The sequence below is a fragment of the Camelus bactrianus genome, chromosome 36 (assembly GCF_048773025.1).
Source record: "Camelus bactrianus isolate YW-2024 breed Bactrian camel chromosome 36, ASM4877302v1, whole genome shotgun sequence".
NCBI classification, from domain to species: domain Eukaryota; kingdom Metazoa; phylum Chordata; class Mammalia; order Artiodactyla; family Camelidae; genus Camelus; species Camelus bactrianus.
Window position 1 is genome coordinate 8,481,937 of NC_133574.1, and position 21,265 is coordinate 8,503,201.

The 21,265-nt window shown below is 38.6% G+C and overlaps 1 pseudogene; it reads left to right on the top strand.

The window, feature by feature from the left end:
• LOC141576080 (anoctamin-6-like) overlaps positions 1-21,265 on the top strand; it is a 59,057-nt pseudogene continuing 37,792 nt past the window's right edge.

A 21,265-nucleotide genomic window follows, 5' to 3' on the forward strand; every position in this document is an offset into this window, starting at 1 on the left:
ATGATTGTCCTGTGGTGGGAGGTAAGTGGGCTATGGGGCCTATTACATCACCCACTTTCACTGAAAGTCTTCCTAGCTGCCTTTCACCCCACCCCTAGAGGTACTGTCATTCTGTTATACCTAGACCTGTAAGAAGGGCTTGCCTGAATCCTCACATGAAGAGGGATGGTTATGTGCAGTTTTAAAAAAAAAATTGCTTGGGTCATGTGGTCCTTTGTTCCCTCCATTGGAAATCAGTAGTCCAGAGCAAATAGTATGCATCTAAAGAAACTATGTTATTCCTAAGATGTCTTCAGAAGTTTTGCAGTAGGTTTAAATCTTTGCTTGGTGATGGCATCTTGATTGAAGGAGGCAGCCCTCTTTAGGGGTTTATTTGCTTCCTGTCTGAGAGTTCCATTATTAGCAGTAGAGTGTTCTTAGACAGATTTAGAAAGTTACCTGGTCTGAGAAGCCGACCTTGCCTGCAGCTGGGAATTGGCAGAAGAGTCAGTTATGGAAGGAAGGCTTTAGGATTATCTGGTAGCAGAGTTCTGGGATCCAAGCCCTGGGAAACCTCAGCTCTTGTAGAGTATGTTCTGTAACAATAGGCTATTGGATAATTTTAATACTGGTTATGGGATGTAGAGTTGGGAAAGAATTAAAAGTAAAAGAACCTTAAAAAAGAATCTCCTGGGGAGGGTATAGTTCAAATGGTAGAGCTCATGCTTAGCATGCACAAGGTCCTGGGTTCGATCCCCAGTACCTCCTCCAAAAATAAATAAACTTAATTATCTATGCCCTGCCAAAATAAAAATAATTAAATAATACAATAATAAATAAATAAAAATATTAAAAAAGAATCTCCAAATATTTTAAAGAAGACAGTTCTCAGAATGAGAGATTTTCTGCATAAGACTAACTCTTCACAGGGGAAGCAGGGAGAAGGTGTAACTGCACTTACAGTAACTTAAAAGATAAACCTTATGCTCCCACTTGGCTGTTTCCTGGTGTACTTTCATCTCCCACATCTGCAGTTTTAGACGTGATGTGTCATTTTCTGGTACTCCATTCTGCTTCTGAGTGAGAGACTGACACACAGTCACATAGCGATTGGTAAATTGCGCAAAGGACTTTATTGTTAAAAATGTAGACCTGTGGCAGGGTGCTGCATTTGCAAGTGACTCTCAGTACAGAGAATGCTTAAAAAAATGCAGTGTTATTTCTTCTTTATTCCTTTAAGCCTTTGAGTAGAAGCTTTTCATTGCAGAGTTTCTGGAGTACATCAGAAAAAGCAGGAACTAAAAATAGCTTTAAGAAAGCACCAGTACAGACGTTGCTTATTGTATTGTATCTGTCTTAAGTTAATTCTTTAAAGCAGGAAGTTGTAATTCTCAATTTCTTAAGCAAATATAAACATTATTGACATTAATGACATTCTTTGTGAGCAGAGCTGCTTTTGCTTCCATTCTGAGCCTTCTATGATAGTTCTACCAGTCCTCAATATTTTATTTTCCCTCTGTTGTGAACTTGTTATTAAATTTGAAGCAGATATAAATGCCATTAACTTGTTACATATGTAGATATTCAGTGTTACATGGTCAGAAAGTTTGTGTACATCACATGTATCTACATAATCCCCCCCTTTCCAACTGTGTTCCTGATGAGAGGATGGTGGGAAATGGCATTATGGGGATGTGTCTTACAGTACACAGTGTTTCCCCTGTTCCCTTTACCAGATCTGGATGTTCTTTCATCTTTCAGCTTCTAGACTTACTAGTTCTTTTTCTTAAGCCAGGTGTATCTCATCCCCCTGCACACACACACATGTGTACACACACACACACACACACACACACACACACACATTCTGCCGTAGGGAGTAGCGTGCACCATCCCATTCTCCCACTCCAGCTCTGGACCCACCCACTGGAGGCAGTGTCTTGCACGAATTCATTTGTAAGTTCCTTTTTAAAACTCGAGTGGTCGGGAAATAGGACTGATATCCACACCTAATAGGCAGGCCCTCAAGGACAACTTCTATGGTTAATGCCAGGTTATCTTAATGTTTGAGTACCTGGGTTTCATGGCTTCCTGTACCGCCTATGTGACCTGTGATTCCCACATTTCTGTCTCCTGCTAGACTTTTTCTCTCCAACTCTGGACTCTTACAATCTTCTGCTGATTTGACATCTTCAATTGGAACTCTGATATCTTAAAACCAACATGTGTAAAAATTGAGCTCTTGGTCCTCCTACCCCCCTAAATGGTTCTTTCTGCATCCTCCCCCATTCAGTTAGTGGAAACTTAATCCTTCCAGCTGCTTGGGTCAAAAAACTTGGAGTTATTCTGACTTTCACTGACATACCACATGCATTCTGTCAACAGATCTGGTTTAACACTGCCTTTAAAACATATCCAGAACCCAGCCACTTCTCACCATGGCTCCTGCCTCCACTGCTGCTTCCCTGCCCTGAGCCACTGTCCTCTCCTCCTGCACAGCCCTTCTCAGTGGCTTCCCTCCTTTCATCTCTGACCCGTATCGACTATTCTCACCCGGCAGTTAAGTGAGACTTGAAAACCTAAGTTAGATTGTGTCGTCCTTCTGCAGTGCCTCCTCATTTCACTCCGGGTAAAAGCCACAGTCTTTACAACGTCCTCCAAGGCCGTACAGGATCTGCACTGACCCTTCTCCGCAGCTCCAGCCGTGCCCCCATTCTGGAACATGCAAGGTGCACGCTGGTCTTGGTGATGGTTATTCCGTCCACCTGGGACTTCTCACCTCCTAGTCCTAGTTCTAACCTCAGTCCTCAGTGTGGCCTGCTCTGGTATTTAATACAACATCACCCTCATCCCATACCCTTAACTGTCTTTACCTTGCCCTTTTATCATTTTTCCATGGTTCCTCTTTCCTAACATGCCACCTCCTCTGCTGCTCTGTTGTGTGAATTGTCATCTCCACCCCCGACCCCAGCTAGACTCCAAGCTCGTGACGACATGAATTTTGTTTTGTTTTTTGATCTATTCCAAGTGCCTAGACTAGTTCTGGGTACATAGTTGTCAGTCAAAAATTATTTGCTGAATAAATTAAAAGACTATTTTAAAAATGAAGCATCCTTTCAGGAACGGGTGAGGAAAGGAAGCTACATGACAGAAAATGGTGCAGTAAATAATGATATTTGCCTGTTGTTCTTTGTGTGATATATATACGTGTTTTAGGCTTAATTTGGTATCCCAGGTTCTTAATTTAATAGCTGTATTAAGGTATAATTTACAGGCCATAAAATTCACATATTATAATCTTACAAGTCAGCCATTTTAGCTATTTCTAAAGTTGTGCAAGTGTGTCCTCAAAAAGCTCCCTTGTGTCCTTCCATATGCAGTTTGCCCTCTGCCCAGTGGCACCCTGATTTTATTTATTTATTTATTTATTTATTTATTTATTTATTTATTTATTTATTTATTTTGCCAATCACATCTCAAAAGAATAATTTACACAGCAGTACTAATAAAGCTTTGCAGTTTTAGAAATGACACACTTAAATATGAAATCAACTGTCACTGCTGAATGTAGGTAGCAGTATCAGACATCAGTGAGAATGGACTTGAGTGTCAGACTGGCTGCAGTCTTACCCAGCTTCACCATTTACCAAGTTACCCAAATTATTTTCTGCCTCAAGCTCTTTATCTGTTATATGGGGGAAATAATAGCAGCTTACAGAGTTGTTGTGAGGATTAAAGAAACAGGGAAACAAAATTTAGTATAGTGGCCAGCTTATGTTATTACCCAATAAAAAGCCTTGCAGGTAGAGAGCAAAATTCAAATCAGTTTCTAAAGTATGTGTAAAATATGGTCCAATTCCTGCCTGGTTTGTAAATATGTATGCCTACTGCAGAATGTAAAAGCAGGCTAATTTCCAACAGAAAAGATCATTTCTCAGCATTTCTCTCAAACGTAGTTGCAAAAGCATTTTTATTAAATTTTCTGTGCACATCTCTGACAGAGCTTTGACACCAGGGAGGTAATTATCTACTTTTTTGTTAAAATCATGCTGACCATCAGACAGTGTTTTGAATTATATTTTAGCCTTTATGTTGGGAAATACTGTGAGACTTCTTCTAAATGAATGGAGGGGGCATTCATTGTAGCTCTTGTAGCCTAATAAGCCTGCACTGTTATCTTTTTTTAACTTTTAATTAAAGTAATTAATTTTTTGCAGGGGGTGGTAATTAGGTTTTTATTTATTTTATTTTTAGAAGAAGTACTGGGGATTGAACCCAGGCCCTTGTGCATGCTAAGAATATGATCTTTCACTTGAGCTATACCCTCCCCCCTAAATTATCTTTGATAAGATCTTTTTCTCTGTTTTGTTATTTTCTTTTATGTACAGATGCACAAAGAAGGGTCATCAGAAGCCTCTCAATTCCAAAGATGATAATACTGAAAAACATTGCCCAGTGACAGTGAATCCTTAGCATATGAAATAAGATTGTAAAGTCCTGAATGAATTAAGAAGGTATTGTTACATTAACATACATGTAACCATGGCTCTCTTACCTTTATTTTTCACTTTATAATGAAAATACTCCCCACCTGTCAAGGTTGTTTTGTTTGATATAGGGAATATCTAAAGCCTTTTCTGCAAGTAAGAGAGCAGGTAATTTATCAGAAGTGTGAATGGTGTAATCTGCTCTGTCCAGTATGGTAGCCACCAGCCACATGTGGCTATTGTGAATTGAGATGTTCTATAAGTGGATAATACATCATAGATTTTCAAGACTTAGTACAACAAAAATAATGTAAAATATTTATTAATAAGTTTTAAAAGTGTTAATCACTCTTTTGAAATAATAGTATATTGGATATTTTGGGATAAATATAATTATTACTGGAATTAATTTCACTTGTTCCTTTTTATTTTCTAAATGGGATTACTGGAAAATTGTGACTTGCATTATGTTTTTATTGGACAGTGCTGGCTTCTAACTTATTGCAAATAATATGAAAAGAAAACTTTGATTAAAAATTTTGTAATTGAGTAGTTGATTTACATCATATTAGTTTCAGGTGTACAACACAGAGGCTCAACATTTTTATAGGCTATATTCCACTAAAAGTCACCATAAAATAATGGTTATATTTCCCTGTGCTGTATGATACATCCCTGTAAACTATCCATTTTATATGTAGTACTTTTTACCTCTCAATCCCCTACACCCATCCTGCCTCCCCTCTCCTCCTTCTCTCCATTGGTAAACACCAGTCTGTTCTGTGTACCTGTGAGTCTATTTCTGTTTTGTTATAGTCATTAATTTGATTTAGTTTTTAGATATACATATAAGTTAATAGATAGAATATTTGTTTTTCTTTCTCTGACTTATTTCACTTAGCATAATAGCCTGTAGGTCCATCCATGTTATTGTAAATGGCATTATTTTATTTTTTATGGCTGAACAGTATTCCATTGTGTGTGTGTGCATGTGTATATATGTGTGTGTATATATATATATGTATATATATATATATATATATATATATATATATATATATATATATATATATATATATATATATATATAATATACCACACCTTCTTTATCTAGCCATCTGTCAGTGAACATTTGGGTTGTTTCAGTGTCTTGGCTATTGTAAATAGTGCTGCTGTGAACATTGGGGTGCATGTGTCTTTTTGAATTATATTTTTCTCCAGACTTATGCCCATAAGTGGGATTGCTGGATCACACAGAAGTCCATTTTTAGTTTTTTAAGGAACCTCTATACTGTCCTCCATAGTGGCTGCACCAATTTACATTCCCACCAACTGTGTAGGAGGGTTCCTTTTTCTCTTAAAATATCAAAAAGTCTCTTCCTTTATATACTTTCCTTACAGTTTAGGACACAATTTGGCAAAAGCCAGATAGAATTTAATAGCAGTAAATACAGTAATTTTTTAAATGGCCATGCAATATGGATAGACATGTTATTGATGAGTTTGTTCCCTATTTTTTTAGATGTAGAAATTTTTATAGCTTCACAGACATTTCAGTCTTGCAGAGAGAAAAATTTCTTTGCATTTTGCTTAACTTGTCTGGGTGGTTTTATCGAATTTGGTCCTGGCTTGCAGAGGTGAATACACATCCAAACCTGAACCATTTGAATGTCTGCAAGAATTTAAAAGTCTAGAATGTCAGACCTGGACTATAATTCTGGTAAATGACATCAGTGAGTGGGACTCAAAAAAACTCCATTTGAGTGCAAAACCTTTCATAGTCCAAAAAAGGCTTTGAAATTGTGGCAAAGCCAGAGACTTTTGTGCACCACAAATGGCCAAAAGCTCATGGGGACAACCACAGGCCTTCTGGAGTGCCAAGAGAATTCCATGTGAGGAGTCCAGCACTCACAGTAATCCAACAAGTCCCTGCCAGCCAGAGCACCTTCATTGCTACTGTGCTGTTTTGAGCAAATATCTTTTCATCAGGTTCAAATTGGTTTGTTGTTACTTTTTTGTATAAAAACAATCAAACAACTTCTTGTTCCCTTGGTGAAAGTAAAAGCCTAAACTTTTCTGATTTCTTTTGACAGAGAAAAACATGAGCCTATGAATCTAACCTCATCTGTGATGGTCTGCAGCTGGGAGCAACCAGATCAGTGAGTGTCAGTCCCTTTGCAGCCATGGGCTGGGGGCCTGCATGTTACCCGGATTGCTGGAATGGCATCTGAAATATTTCACCCCAGCCACGCTTTCTCTGTGGGCTGTGAGGGGAGTCAGGCAGAATCTGCACTGTGGAATGTATGTTTCAGATCCAAAGCTAGGAGATCTTTTTTAATAGCCAAAGAATGTAGTCATAAATATATCTATTAATGTGTTTATACAAGAACCTTTTTAAAGATTTTTTATCATAAAAATTTACCCAAAAAAATTGAAAATGTAAGAATAGTGGAATTAAAAATCATCTATACTTTAATTATCCATAAAGAATCTTAAAAATTCTAAAATTTTTTTTGCTCAAATGTAGATATTTTTCCCTTCCAAAAAGGAAAATTATTATTTCAGAATTTTTTGCTTTTTCCTTTTATTATATATTCCATATCAATAAATACAATACTTTTAAATCCTTTTTAATGGTTGTTTAACTCTACATTGAACAAATATGAATAGTCCTCTTCTAGATTTAAGAAAATTTTAAAATTGTGATTACAATACCACTGCAAAAAATATTTTAGTTTTTTTGTTTTTTTTAGTTACTAATTTGGACTAAAAATTAACAAGTTTGCTTTTCTTCATCTAAAACATTGGCAATTCTGTGAATGAAATGTAAGGATTTTAATTAATTTTTCAGTAATTTCAACAAAGAAATTATCTTTAAGGCAAAAATGTATGATGTTTACAAATCTATTTTTATTATATCTTTACTTTTACCAGTGTCCTACGTGTGTGTGTTTGCACACATGCTTTGACTACCATCAAGGTAAGAAAAATCTGTGTATTAAAAATGTAAAAATAGCTTCCTGTTTTGTGTTTTCATTCTCCCAATATAAGTTTTGGATGACAAGCTTGTATTTGTAAAAGTACACACCCTGTGGGAGATGCTGTGTACATACGCTGAGATACTGCACATAAAATTGCCTCTGAAACCCAATGATCTGGAAACCTGTTCCTCAGACTTCAATAATTTCAGCTGTTTTTTGAAAGTCCTCCAAGTGGATGAAAGTATCAACCCAGAGCAAGAGTTTTTCACTGCCCCATTTGAGAAGAGCTGCATGAATGGCTCTTATATTCAGGATAGAGACACATTCTTCAATTCAGCCACCGGAAGCTACATTGTAAGTCTAAACCAAATTTAGCTGCTGTCTTGGGGGTGATTTAGAACCTGTTGTTGAATTATCAGTGACTTAGTTTGGTTGGTTTTGTTTGGTTTTTAAAAACTGCCCCAAAATAAAGGAAAAAAGAGAAAGAAAAGAAGTATGCCTACAGATTCCTGTTAGGATAGTAAACACTGGCTGGTTAGTTACCCTGTATAAACCACACAATCTCTTTTAGAATCTTCTTAGGTTTATTTCATCCTTTCTCAGATCAAGTATCAAGTAAGGGACAATGTTAAAAAATTCAGGATTAACAGGCTTGTGAGCTCTGGGAACTGCAAGGCAGCTTTCCCTCTCCATGGTGTAAGTCAAATGGCAGAAATGAAATAAAGCACCTCATGTATCCTCTGGTGTTAACAAGAAAGAGCTAATCTTCTTGAATTTGTTTCTTCCTGGGTAAAATGAAGATAATATGTCAGAAGGCTACAAGCTCATTTAGAGCAGGAACCATGTTGTCTTGTTCACTGCTGAATCCCAGGAACAGGGAAGGCTGAGTTTAAATGAGTGAATGAATGAATGAACTGTAATTCCCCCAGAGTTACCGTGTGGGGCAGTGTGGATTAGCAGCTAAGAGCATAGACTCTAGAGGGGAGGGTACAGATCAAGTGATGGAGTGCATGGTTAGCATGCACAAGGTCCTGGGTTCAGCCCCCAGCACCTCCTCTAAAATAGATAAATTATCCTAATTACCTCCCCAACCCCCACCTGAATTACCTTATTACCTCCCCACCCCCCCACATAAAAAGAAAAGAAAAAGATAAAAGGAAGCAGCGGCGAAATGCATAGACTCAGGCTGGAACACCTGTGATGGTTTCTCACTGTCGACTTTGTAAAAGTCATTTAGCCTCTGTGTTTATCAAGTTCCTCATCAATAAAATGGGGATAGTAAGAGTACCCTTCTCGTAGAGTTGCTATGGGAATTAATGAATCCATTTCAATGTTAGAACAGCCCTGGCTAATAGTAAGTACTATGCATCTGTCAGCTCTTTTCATAATAAATGACAGATGTTATTATCAACCAAAGAAGTATTAGTTCCTTGTAAGAGAAATGCATGTTAGACCATTTCATTTATCATTTTCTGTAATTCAGGCTTTTTCCCTCTGAAATACCATTTTCTAGCTGTTCACTATGTAGAATGTCACAGAGCAATCCAAAATTCATCTGCCTGGTTTCTTGTCATGATGGCAATACCACAGAGTGTTGACTTTTTTTAGGGACTCTGTCTGAGGTGACAGCAAATCCTCAAATTCAGGAGCACTTCTCTAACTGATAACATCTCTCATGAAATGAAGTTGTTAAAATGTGACTGCTTCAGATGGTTAATGATACCATAAATGCAAGAATATTATATCTAATCTCTTTAAATAAATTCTGTCATTGAAATAAAGGAAATACTATATTATAGAGCTCTATGGCTTTGTTATCTTTGCTATCCATTTATCTGACTCTCTAAGACCAAAGAAAGCAAAGACTGAGATTGATAATTACTACTGTGTGGTACACGTATTTGTGGATGAAGACAATACTGAAATGTACTGTGTAAGATACTAAAACGAGGACACTAAACAGCTGCTTGGTACACATGCATGAACAGAACAGGGAGCTGGGTGCAGGGAGCAGACACTGAGATTCCTGGCTCAGAGACCCAGCATAGCAATCCAGCCCGACAGTCCACATGTTTTATATTTATGCCCCAGCAAAATTAGCAGTGAGATCCTGAAATGAACTTTGGGGACTCTTGCAAACAGCTGTCATGATTACTAATGTGGGACACCAGGATTCTATAGTGTGTAGCTAGCATCTGCACACAATGAGTTCTTTTCCACTAAAGCCTCTTGTAATTGCTGGTCCCACATCCAGGCTGAGGAATCATCTCATGCGGTGTTTGGAAGGGAGGTAAGTGGAGTCAGGACCCATGCTAAGGCTGGGCGGGTGATAATCTGGTTCTAGTAAAGGAGGAAGGAAAGTAGGTCAGGTGGGAAGAAGAATGACTGGATTTAAATTTTGTTTCTTGAGTAAGCTAAATATATAACATTATGTCAAGTTTCTTGTTTACATTCCATGTGCTGTCACAGAATAACTACTGAATTGTGGAGACAAAAAAGCCTGGGTTTTAGAATTAACCCTGCCCCTAACCTGCCAGAGTCTAGGATCTTCTGGGTGTCCAAGGAGGGGGGCTAGACCATCAGGTGTCCCTCCACTGCAGCAGTTTGGGCACATGGGTGGCCTAGTTTTTTGCTATGTAAGACTGGCCTGCTTGTAGGACATTAAGCATCTGCAAGGCTCTCACCAGGTACCCACGGTGGCCCCAGGACTGTAACATCCAAGTGGTCCTTTCCATCCACGTTTGCAAATGACCCTCAAGGGGTTAGTATTAGTCCTGGGTGAGAATTATGAAAAGTTATATGGTACTTCCATCCCTTCTGGCAAGTGAGGGCCCCTTATTTACAAATGACCATGAAGTGTTAGCATCACATTTTATCAACAGAACTTGTGAACACGTGGTGACAGTGACGCTCACCTGTTTGCTTCTGCTTCCCAGTGCAACTTCAGCCTCCATCAGAGGACCTCAGCTGCCCCAGCGAACAGGGCCTTCTGTACAGGGAATGGGCTCCTCCTCGAAGCATAGACAAGACGCAGCCCTTAGATCTCATCAGGTGAGCTGTTGTGGAGAGCACTCCAGTTGGAAGGGCTCAGGGTTGCCCTCATGGCATCTGAGTGTGACAGTCCTCCAAGAGTGTTAACAACCAGGAAGCTCACAGGAGCTCTGAGCTTTGTTGCCCCAAGTTTTTACTGGAGGCTTTATTACAAAGGCATGATTGAGTCACTACAGACATGGCTAACCAAAACCCTAACTGTAACTCAGACCTTTCCTTAGCCCTAACCCTTGAGCCCCTTCCTCTCCTGGTGGTCACTCACCTGTCACACAGCTCAAAGCCCCACTCCTCTAATCACATGGTTGGTGTCTCTGGCTGGCCAGTCCCCATCCTGAGTCATCCCATGAGCACAAGCCATCCAAGGGTCCACCATGAATAACAGAGACACTCCTATCTTGGGAAATTTCAAGGCTTTAGGGGTTGCCGTCCAGGCACTGGGACCAAAGACTTACCAAATTCTTCATCAAACAGGAGTAAATGTTAGGTTTCACTTAAATTATAAAATAAGAGAGAAATTCTCACTGATTTGCTGTATCTGCTGTTCGACACCGTTTCACTACACCACGTGACTGTAATGTCACGCTCAGCATGTGTCTTCTCAGAGCACCAGTGCCGGCTGCTCCCTGGGAGCTTATGCTGCTTGGGCAAGGCTGCTGGGGGGAGGGAGGCCAAGGACAACCGAGCAAACAAAAATAATCGGGCGAATAAGGAACAATGTCAGATTGAAATGAAGGAAGTAACACAGTGTTGAGATGGGAGACTTGGGGGGAAGTGAGTCAAGAAAGCTATCTTTGAGTAGGTGACATGTGAGCTGAGATGGTGATAAGGAGGCTGGACTTTGAGGATCTGGGAAAAGTCACCCCAGGAATAGAGGCAGCATGTCCATTGGCCCCGAGGCACAAATGTGCTCAGCAGGTTTGAGGAGATACTGGAGCCAGCGCTGGTGAGAGTGATGAGACGCAAGGTTTAGAAGGGCATCAGGAGCACGGAAAGGAGTGTAGACTCTAAGTGCAGTGAGAAGCAGTCAAGATTGTTTAAGCACTAAAGTAATTTTCTCTCACATTTTGCAAAGATAATGTGGAGAATGAATTGCAGGGACCCAGGAAGCAGGGAGGCCTGGTCGGAGGCTCTTGGAGTGTGCCAGATGAGAGATGGTGGGAGCCAGGGAGAACGTGTTTGGGGAGTGGAGCTGACAGGATGCAGTTATGGGCTGGCTGTGGATGGTGAGGAGAAGAGAGGGTCAAGGTAGCCCCAGGTCAGCCTGGAGCCAGGTGCCTGATCTTCCTAATCTCAGTGCCCCATGCAGGTGCCCACCTACTTGGGCAAAACTCTTAACCTTCCAAGTGAGGGTTTTTAAACACGGAAGTCTTTTTGTTTGTTTCACATTTTATGGAAAGATTCAAACACGTACAGAAGTTGAGAGAACAGCACAGCCAGCCTGCCTGTATCAGTCACCCAGCTCCAGAATTATCAACTCAGTGTCACTGTTGTTGCATCTTTCATCTCCACCTCCTCCCCTCTCTCACTAAGGGATCATTTTGAAGACAATCCTACATAACTTAAACTTTCATTAGTGAAATGACAAGGTCTCTTTCAAATACAATTGGAATATTCCTTTTTTTTTTTTTTAGGGTTAGAAAATAATTCCATGATTGTCACAAAAATACACTTTTAAGTAGTTTTGGGGTTGAAATCAGGATCCAGACTAGGTTCAGACATTTCTGCTAGCATATCTCTCAACTGGGTTCTAATCTATAATTTTCCTGTTTCTCATTTTCCTTTGAAATTGCTGAGGGGTTTCTCTATTTCCTGACTGGCTGATTTCATTCTCTCCTGTGGTGTAAGACTTGTTTCTCCATCCTATGTATTTGCTTTAACTAAGTGATTTGATCCTCCCCTAAAAGCTTGATCTGATTGAGGTTCAACTTTGTGCAAGAATACTTGTTATGTGAAGTTTTGTACTCCTAGCATAAGGTACATAATGTCCAGTTGACTCTCTTTTTTGTGATGACAGCAGCCAATAATGATTGTCACCTGGGATCATTATTTCATAAGGGATTTTATTTCATGTGGTCATACCCTAATTTCCTCCCTCAATTATCAGCAGGATCACAGACATGAAGAGGCAGTTTCTCATTAACCCGGGTTATCCTGTAGAACACAGTTTTAAAAGAGGATGTTTGTACATATGTAAACATTTAAAGTTGATACATTTTTCTTTTCTTTTTAATTTTTTTTTTTAATGAGGGTACTGAAGATCGAATCTAGGACCTTATGAATGCTGAGCACATACACTGCCACTGAGTGTATCCCATCTCCCTTAAGATTTATATTTATATGATATTTTCATTGTGTTATTTTTGTTTTCTTATACAGTATTTGATGGCAGGGCAATGGGTTTGATGGCTCTTTAATCATTCTTTATGGGCTTTTGGGGTTTGTGAGTGTTTTTGTAAAGAAAATAATTTTCCCACTATTTTAAGTATGTTTTGCTAAGGAAAATATGTTGATCTTTTCCCTGCTCCTGGTCCATGTGTTCCCTTTGTTGCTTCCCACTAGTGGCCCCTTGAGCTCTGTGACAAGTCTAGAATGTCGTTAATCCTGATTGAAAGAGATCTGAAGAGATTTATTCAAGGAGATGAAATTTGTAAACAATGTATTGGGAAGTATTGAGAAAGTTATTCATTAGGGGAAGGCCTGGGGTTGAATTGTTAAGTGCACAGAAATCTAAGCTATGAACCACCAAGACAATTATTAACTCCAGGAAAAATAAAGTAGGGAAGAAAAAAGTAAGCCTAGCAGACAACTTGCTACAGCTGTGAACAGTCTGTACAGAGTCCTAATAACTTAAAGTAAGGATACTGAGCTGGTCAAAATTATAATGTAATTGTATCAAAAGGTTGGAAGAATGAAGTTTTGGGATGTAGATGAGATGGGGATTGAAAGAGAGCTTAATCCTCATTTTCCAAAATAGAAAGTTAAATAGGTGTTACATAAATCTGAAAAAGTCAGTAGGCTGTGTTACATGGATATTAGTCAGAGAAAGGGAGTAATTATTCCAAGAGTCAGCAGTAGGAGCTGAACTGGTTGCTTCTGGCCAGGAAATGGGGCGGTTGTTGGGAACTGCTCCTTTTTACAATCGGTGTTTGAGAACTGTTTGACTCTTTAATGAATGTGTGGTATAACTTTGATAAAAAGAAATCAAAGCTGAATTTTGAAAAATTGATGTTAAGAATTGGGGTGTTTTTGACAGAGAGATATAAGAATCAGACAAAATACATTTGAAGGGATCCTCATTATTCCTAGCCTTTCAGCAAGGATTAGGAGGCAGACATCTGTTTAAGTTTCAGAAATTCTTTCTGACATTTTTACCGACATGTAACATTTGGAAGTAATGAACTCCCCGTCACTGTAAAAATCCAGGCAGAGGCTGCCTGACCAGCTCTCTAACTGTAGCAGGGAGTGTTTACCATTGGCCAGTTAGAACAGGCAACATCTAACATTCTTTCAGTTTTGAATGTGGCATTTTCAGGACTGAAAGATGATAAGAATGTATTACAAAAAGCTTAACAAGAAAGAGTCCAAGACATCTCAAACCCATTGCCAGGGTTTTCTCTGCCAGACACCATCCTGAGCCTGCCATCCGTGAGCCAGGCCACAAAGCCCAGTCACATGAGAATGAACACACTTTGTCCCTCCTATCTGATTTGGCATCGGGCTCAGCCCTTTCCCCCATGGAATGGTCCACGCCCAGGTCTCTGACGATGAAGCTGATCTCACAGCAGCCCTGTGAGCGCTGGTCAAGCCCATGGGGGTACCTGTGTGAAGTTTCCCAGGACTCCAGGCTGTTCTCAGAGCTGAGTCCCCCCTAGGCTAAGCCCTCGGAGCTCATCTCAGCTCCAGACTGAGCCGGAAGCCTCAGAGAGAACTCAGAGCTGAGGAAATCCACAGGTTTTACCCAGCACTGCCGAGTCAGCAGTGAGCCAGTTGAGGGAAGTATCAGGAACAGCAAGACACACCTGAGCCGCCGTCTCATTGTTCCGCCTCATCCCTAAACCCTCTGTGCCTGCCTGTCTGTGTCTGTCTCCCTTTCAGGACCAGCATGGCACCGCTTCATGCCCTGCTTCCTTTCTTCTAATCTTGCCTCCCTGGCCTGTTCCATCTGCTCCAGATTAACTGGGAAACATTGAAGAGTTTTTAAAACCTAGGAACAACAGACGTGCTAGATACAAAGAATACAGGGCAGTATCTTCCTCAGTCACATGCCTCCTGCCCTCTCCCATTCCCACAATGAGTTTTATAAATATTTTGTCAGAGAGACATTGCACTCCCAGTTGTTATCATTATCAGCCATTTCCTTATTATCTGTGGTTTACGATGCATTTGCTCCAGGGACCTTCCCAAGATAAGGCAGGAGCAGATGACTGAGCAAGTTGTTGACGTCCACTTGTGTCAAGCCTGTTAAGAATGATATTTGGGGGGATTTGTTGAATGTGCCAGACTGTCCAGTGAGTGGTGATGATCCCCTGCATCTGCTCCGGAGTCGGCCTCGTCCCCTCCTTTGCTCTGTTCTCATTTATCTCTCTTCAGCAGGTGAACCAGTGATCTGTACTTCTATGATGCATAAAATACTTCTTATTTCATGGTAGATTTCAGGGGCTGCTATGAAAACGCATATGTTTTAAGTGTGAATTGAGCCAGAGGTTTAAACTTAAAGCCCCCTTGATTTAGAATCAGAAATTAATATGATGGAGGGAGGGTATAGCTCAGTGGTAGAGTTCATGCCTAGCATGCATGAGGTCCTGGGTTCAATCCCCAATGCCTCCAATTAAAAAAACAAATAAATAAACCTAATTATGCCCCCCCAAAAAAACAAAGAAAAAAGGGATTAACATGAGGATGAAGCTACAGAGTGATTATGTGTGTCTTCTGAAACTACCTTCTGTCTTTCTGCAGGAAATTCTGTGCAGAGAAGGTCTGAATCTAATTTGCTTGGCTGAGTTATTACACTCAGATCCTCCTACTGGCAGCAGTCATGGGGGTGACTTGCTTTCTGTATGGATATTTTAATCAAAATAACTGTACCTGGAGGTAACTTTATTCCTTGTTACCGTGCTTACTTAACTTAGAATGACATTCTCCAGGAGCATCCATGTTGCTGCAAATGGCCCTATATTGTCAGTTTTTATGGCCAAGTAGTATTCCATTGTATAAATATACCACTTCTTTAGCCAGTCATCCGTTGATGGACATTTAGACTGTCTCCATGTCTTGGCTATTGTAAATAATGCTGCTCTGAATATTGGGGTGCAGGTGTCATCCTGAAGTAGGGTTCCTTCAGGATATTTGCCCAGGAGTGGGATTCCTGGGTCATATGGCAAGTCTATTCCTAGTCTTTTGAGGAAACTCAATACTGTTTTCCACAGTGGCTGCACTAAACTGCATTCCCACCAGAAGTGTAGGAGGTTCCCCTTTCTCCACAGCCTCTCTAGCTTTTGTCATTTTTGGATTTTTGAATGATGGCCATTCTGATTGGTTTGAGGTGATACATCATTGTAGTTTTGATTTGCATTTCTCTGATAATTAGTGATATTGAGCATTTTTTCATGTGCCCATTGATGATTTGTATGTCTTCCTTGGAGAATTGCTTTTCTAGGTCTCCTGCCCATTTTTGGATTGGGTTATTTGGTTGTTTCTTATTAAGTCATATGAGCTGCTTATATATTCTGGAGATCAAGCCTTTGTCAGTTTCATTTGCAAAAATGTTCTCCCATTCTGTAGGTTGTCTTTTTGTTTTACTTATGGTGTCCTTCGCTTTGTAGAAGCTGGTAAGTTTCATTAGGTCCCATTTGTTTATTCTTGCTTTTATTTCTATTGCTTGGGTAGACTGCCCTAGGGGAACATTTCTGAGATGTATGTCAGATATTTTGCCTGTATTTTCTTCTAGGAGGTTTATTGTATTTTGTCTTATGTTTATCTTGCTGAAGAGACTGTATTTATTCCATTGTATATTCTTGCCTCCTTTGTCGAAGATTAGTTGACCAAAAGTTTGTGAGTTCATTTCTGGGCTCTCTATTCTGTTCCATTGGTCTATATGTCTGTTTTTGTACCAATACCATGCTGTCTTGATGACTGTAACTCTATAGTATTGTCTGAAGTCTGGGAGAGTTATTCCTCCAGCCTCTTTCTTTTTTTCTTCAGTAATGCCCTGGAAATTCTACGTCTTTGATGGTTCCATATAAATTTTATTGTGATTTGTTCTAGTTCTATGAAATATGTCTGGGGTAATTTGAAAGGGATTGCATTATATCTGTAGATTGCCTTGGGCAGTGTGACCATTTTAACAATATTGATTCTTGCAATTCAACAGCATGGTATACCTTTCCATTTTTTAAAGTCTTTTTTAATTTCCTTCAACAATGGTTTATAGTTTTCTGTGTATAATTCTTTCACCTCTGTGGTTAGATTTATTCCTAGATATTTTATTACTTTGGGTGCTATTTTAAAGGGGATTGTTTCTTTACTTTGTTTTACTGTTGATTCATCATTACTGTAAAGAAATGAAAATGATTTTGAACATTAATCTTGTAACCTGCTACCTTGCTAAATTCTTCGATCAGCTCTAGTAGTTTTGGTGTGTATCTTTTAGGGTTTTCTATATATAGTGTCGTGTCATCTGCATATAGTGACACTTTTACCTCTTCTTTTCCAATTTAGACAAATTTTACTTCTCTTACTTGCCTGATTGCGGTGGCCAGCGCTTCCAAGACTATGTTGAATAGGAGTGGTGATAGTGGGCATCCTTGTCTTGTCCCAGATTTTAGTGGGAAGCTTTTGAGGTTTTCACCGTTGAGTGCTATACTGGCTGTAGGTTTGTCATATATAGCTTTTATGATGTTGAGATACATTCCCTCAATACCCACTTTGGTGAGAATTTTTATCATAAATGGGTGTTGAATTTTATCAAAAGATTTTATGCATCTATTGAGATGAGCATATGGTTTTAGTCCTTTCTCTTGTCGATGTGAAGTATTACATTGATTGATTTGCATATGTTGAACCACACTTGTATCCCTGAGATGAACCCCATTTGAGCATGATGTATAATCTTTTTTATGTGGTGTAGGATTCTATTTGCTAGTATTTTGGTAAGGACTTTTTTGCATCTGTGTTCATCTGTGATATTCGTCTGTAATTCTCTTTATTGGTGGTGTCTTGGCTTGGTTTTGGTATCAGGGTGATGGTGGCATCATAGAATGAGTTTGGGAATATTCCTTCTTTTCAATCTTCTGGAAGAGTTTGAGAAGGACTGGTATGAGTTCTTCTTTGTATGTGTGGTAAAATTCCCTGGTGAAGCTGTCCAGTCCTGGACTTTTATTTGTAGGGAAGTTTTTTTATTTTTAATTCAATTTCATTCCTAGTGATCGGTTTGTTCAAGTGGTCAGTTTCTTCTTGATTCAGTCTTAGTGGATTGTATGTTTCCAGAAACGTCCATCTCCTCTAGGTTATCCATTTTTTTCCATGTAGTTTTTCAAGATATTCTCATATGATATTCAGTATTTCTATGTTATTTGTTGTAATTTCTCCATTTTCCTTTCTTATTTTGCAAATTTGTGCTCTCTCTTTTTTATTCTTTGTGAGTTTTCCCAGAGGTTTGTTGATTTTATTTACTCTTTCAAAAAAATTGCTTTTGGTGTGATTGGTTATTTTCTCTATTTCTTTTTAATCTTTATTTTATTTATTTCCTCCCTGATCTTTATTATTTTCTTCCTTTTGCTGACTTTTGGGTGTTTTTGCTCTTCTGTTTCTAGTTCTTTTAACTGGTGGGTTAGATTGTTTATTTGATATTGTTCTTCTTTTTTGAGTAAGGCCTGTATCGCCCTAAACTTTCCTCTTAGCACTGCTTTTGCTGTGTCCCATAAGTTTTGTGTGGTTATGTTTTCATTTTCATTTGTCTCAAGGTATTCCTTAATTTCAACTTTGATTTCATCATTGACCCATTGTTTTTTTTAATAGCATATAGTTTAATCTCTATGCTTTCCTTTTTTTCTCCTTTGTTTCTCTGAAGTTGATTTCTAGTTTCAATGACATTGTGGTCAGTAAAGATGCTAGAGATAATTTCTATTTTCTTAAAATTGTTGGGACTTCTTTTGTGACCAAGTACATGATCAATCCTAGAAAATGTTCCACGTGCAATTGAAAAGAATGTATACCCTATTTTGGGTGGTTGTAATGCTCTGAAAATCTCCACTAAATCTAATTTTTCTATTGTATCATTTAATTTCTCTGTTGCCTTATTTATTTTCTGTCTGGAAGGTCTGTCTAGTGATGTTAATGTGGTGTGAATATTTCTGACAATGATTGTATTCCCATCAATTTCCCCCTTTTTCTCTGTTAATAGTTGTTTTATGTACTTAGGTGCTCATGTTGGATGCATATATATTAATGATTGTAATGTCCTCATCTTGTATTGCTCCTTTAATCATTATAAAATGTCTTTATTTATCTTTCTTCATGGCCCTTGTTTTAAAGTCTATTTTGTCTGAAATCAGAACTGCTACACCTGCTTTTTTGGAATTTCCATTTGCATGGAGTTTCCTTTTCCGTCCATTCACTCTCAATCTATATGTGTCCTTCTCCCTAAAGTGTGTCTCTTGTATGCAGTGTATTGAAGGTTCTTGCTTTATTATCCAGTCTGCCACTCTGTCTTTTGACTGGAGCATTTAGTCCATTAACATTTACAGTAATTAATGATAGATGAGTGTTTATTGCTATTTTCAACTTATTTTTGCAGTTGATTTGGTATTTCTTCTTCCTTTCTTCTTCCTTTTGTGGTATGGTAATTTTCCTTTGTATTATCTTGGATTGTATTTAGTTTTTGTGACTCACTTGTAAGTTTTTGTCTTGTAGTTACACTTTTTTGTAAGTCTGTTAACTAATTACTGTAACTGTGTGTACTAAACAGATAGTAATGTAATCTCAAACCCATCCTACCAAGAACAAAAAAATTTAAAAAACAGAAGAAGAAAGAAAATAATACTCTATATTTTCTTGCTTCCCTCTCCCATCAATGATTTATATGTCTTCTTTTACAATTTCATGTTTATTCTATTTGTAATTCGTGGTAGTTATCACCTTTCCACTTATGAGTTCTCATTTCTGTAGCATCGTGCATCTTTTCTATTTAGAATAGACCTTTCAATATTTCGTTTAGCATGGGTTTAGTGTTGCTAAAGTCTTTTAGTTTTTGCTTCTCTGTGAAATTCTATATCTTACCTATTCTAAAGGATAGCTTTGCTGGAGAAAGTAACCTAGGCTGCATCTTCTTTTTCATTCAGGACTTTGAATATATCTTGCCACTCCCTTCTGGCCTGTAGTGTTTCTGTAGAGAAATCAGCTGAGAGCCTTCTCTTGTAACTCACTCTTTGTTTTTATCTTGCTGCCTTTAGGATCATTTCTTTATCCTTCAGTCTGGCCATCTTGATTATGCTATGTCTTGGTGTGGGTCTCTTTGGGCTCTTCCGGTTTGGGAACCTCTGAGCCTTCTGTACTAGGGTGTCTGATTCCTCCTTTAGGATTGGGAAGTTTTCAGTCATGATTTCTTTAAATACCTTTTCCATCCCCTTTGTTCTTTCTTCCCCTTCTGGAACCCCTATTATACATAGATTGGCATGCTTTATATTATCCCATAGGTTCCTTATATTGTTTTCATTGTTTTTTATTTGTTTTTCTCTCAGCTGTTCTGATTGGGTGCTTTCTGTTATCCTGTATTCTAGGTCACTTATTCATTCCTCTGCATTATCTAGCCTGCTTTGTACAGCCTTTAGTTCTGACCTCATTTCAGCCAATGAATTTACCAATTCTACTTGGCTCTTCTTTATAGCTTCTATTTTGTTTTTGACATATTTTATGTCTCTAAACACTATCTCTTTTAGTTCCTTCAGTAATTTGATCACTTCTTTTTTGAAATATTGATCTAGTAGGCCATCAATGTCTATTTCATTGATCGTTCTTTCAGGGGATTTCTCTTGCACTTTTAATTGGGAGTACTGCCTCTGCTTCTTCATAATGCTTATAACTCTCTGGCACTGTGGCTTAAGGAGTATCAGTTATCTATTGTGATCCTTAAAGGAGTTTATTTATCTATCTAAAGTCTTTGTGGGAATAAAACTTAAAAACGAGAGAGAGAGAGAATTTTAAAAGAATGGAGGAAAAGAAAGTTTGAAAAAAGTGTATAATCAATAATAGAAGAGCAAGTTGAAGCAGATTAGGAATCGAGTTGAGGTGTCTTTTAAAAACCTTAATAAAAAGAAGAAAAAAATCAAAACACAATATTTGAAACCTGTGAATAAACAATAACAGATCAAAACCAAGAGAATTAAAAATGAAATGAGAACTATAAACATATAGAACTGTTTAAAAAGTAAAGATTAAAAAGGTAATAGAAAACAAAACAGACATAACAAGATTTAAAAAACAAAGATATGTTCTCCTAGAGACTGTGCACTCTTAATGGTTTTATTGAGAGGTCTTTGTGTCTTCACCCTGTTTCACGAACTCAGCTTGCTCTGTTGGCCCCCTCGTCTGTGCTGCTCACAGTGTCAGTCGGCAAGAAGATCATGCCCCTCCAACACTGGGTCAGGTGCTGCTTTCCTTCACGGTGGCCTGGTGGGTCACTCCCACTCCGGATGCTGCAGTCAGTGCTGTACCAGTTGCTCCATAGGTGGGCTCAACTTCAAGAATAACAGCTTTATGGAGATATAATTC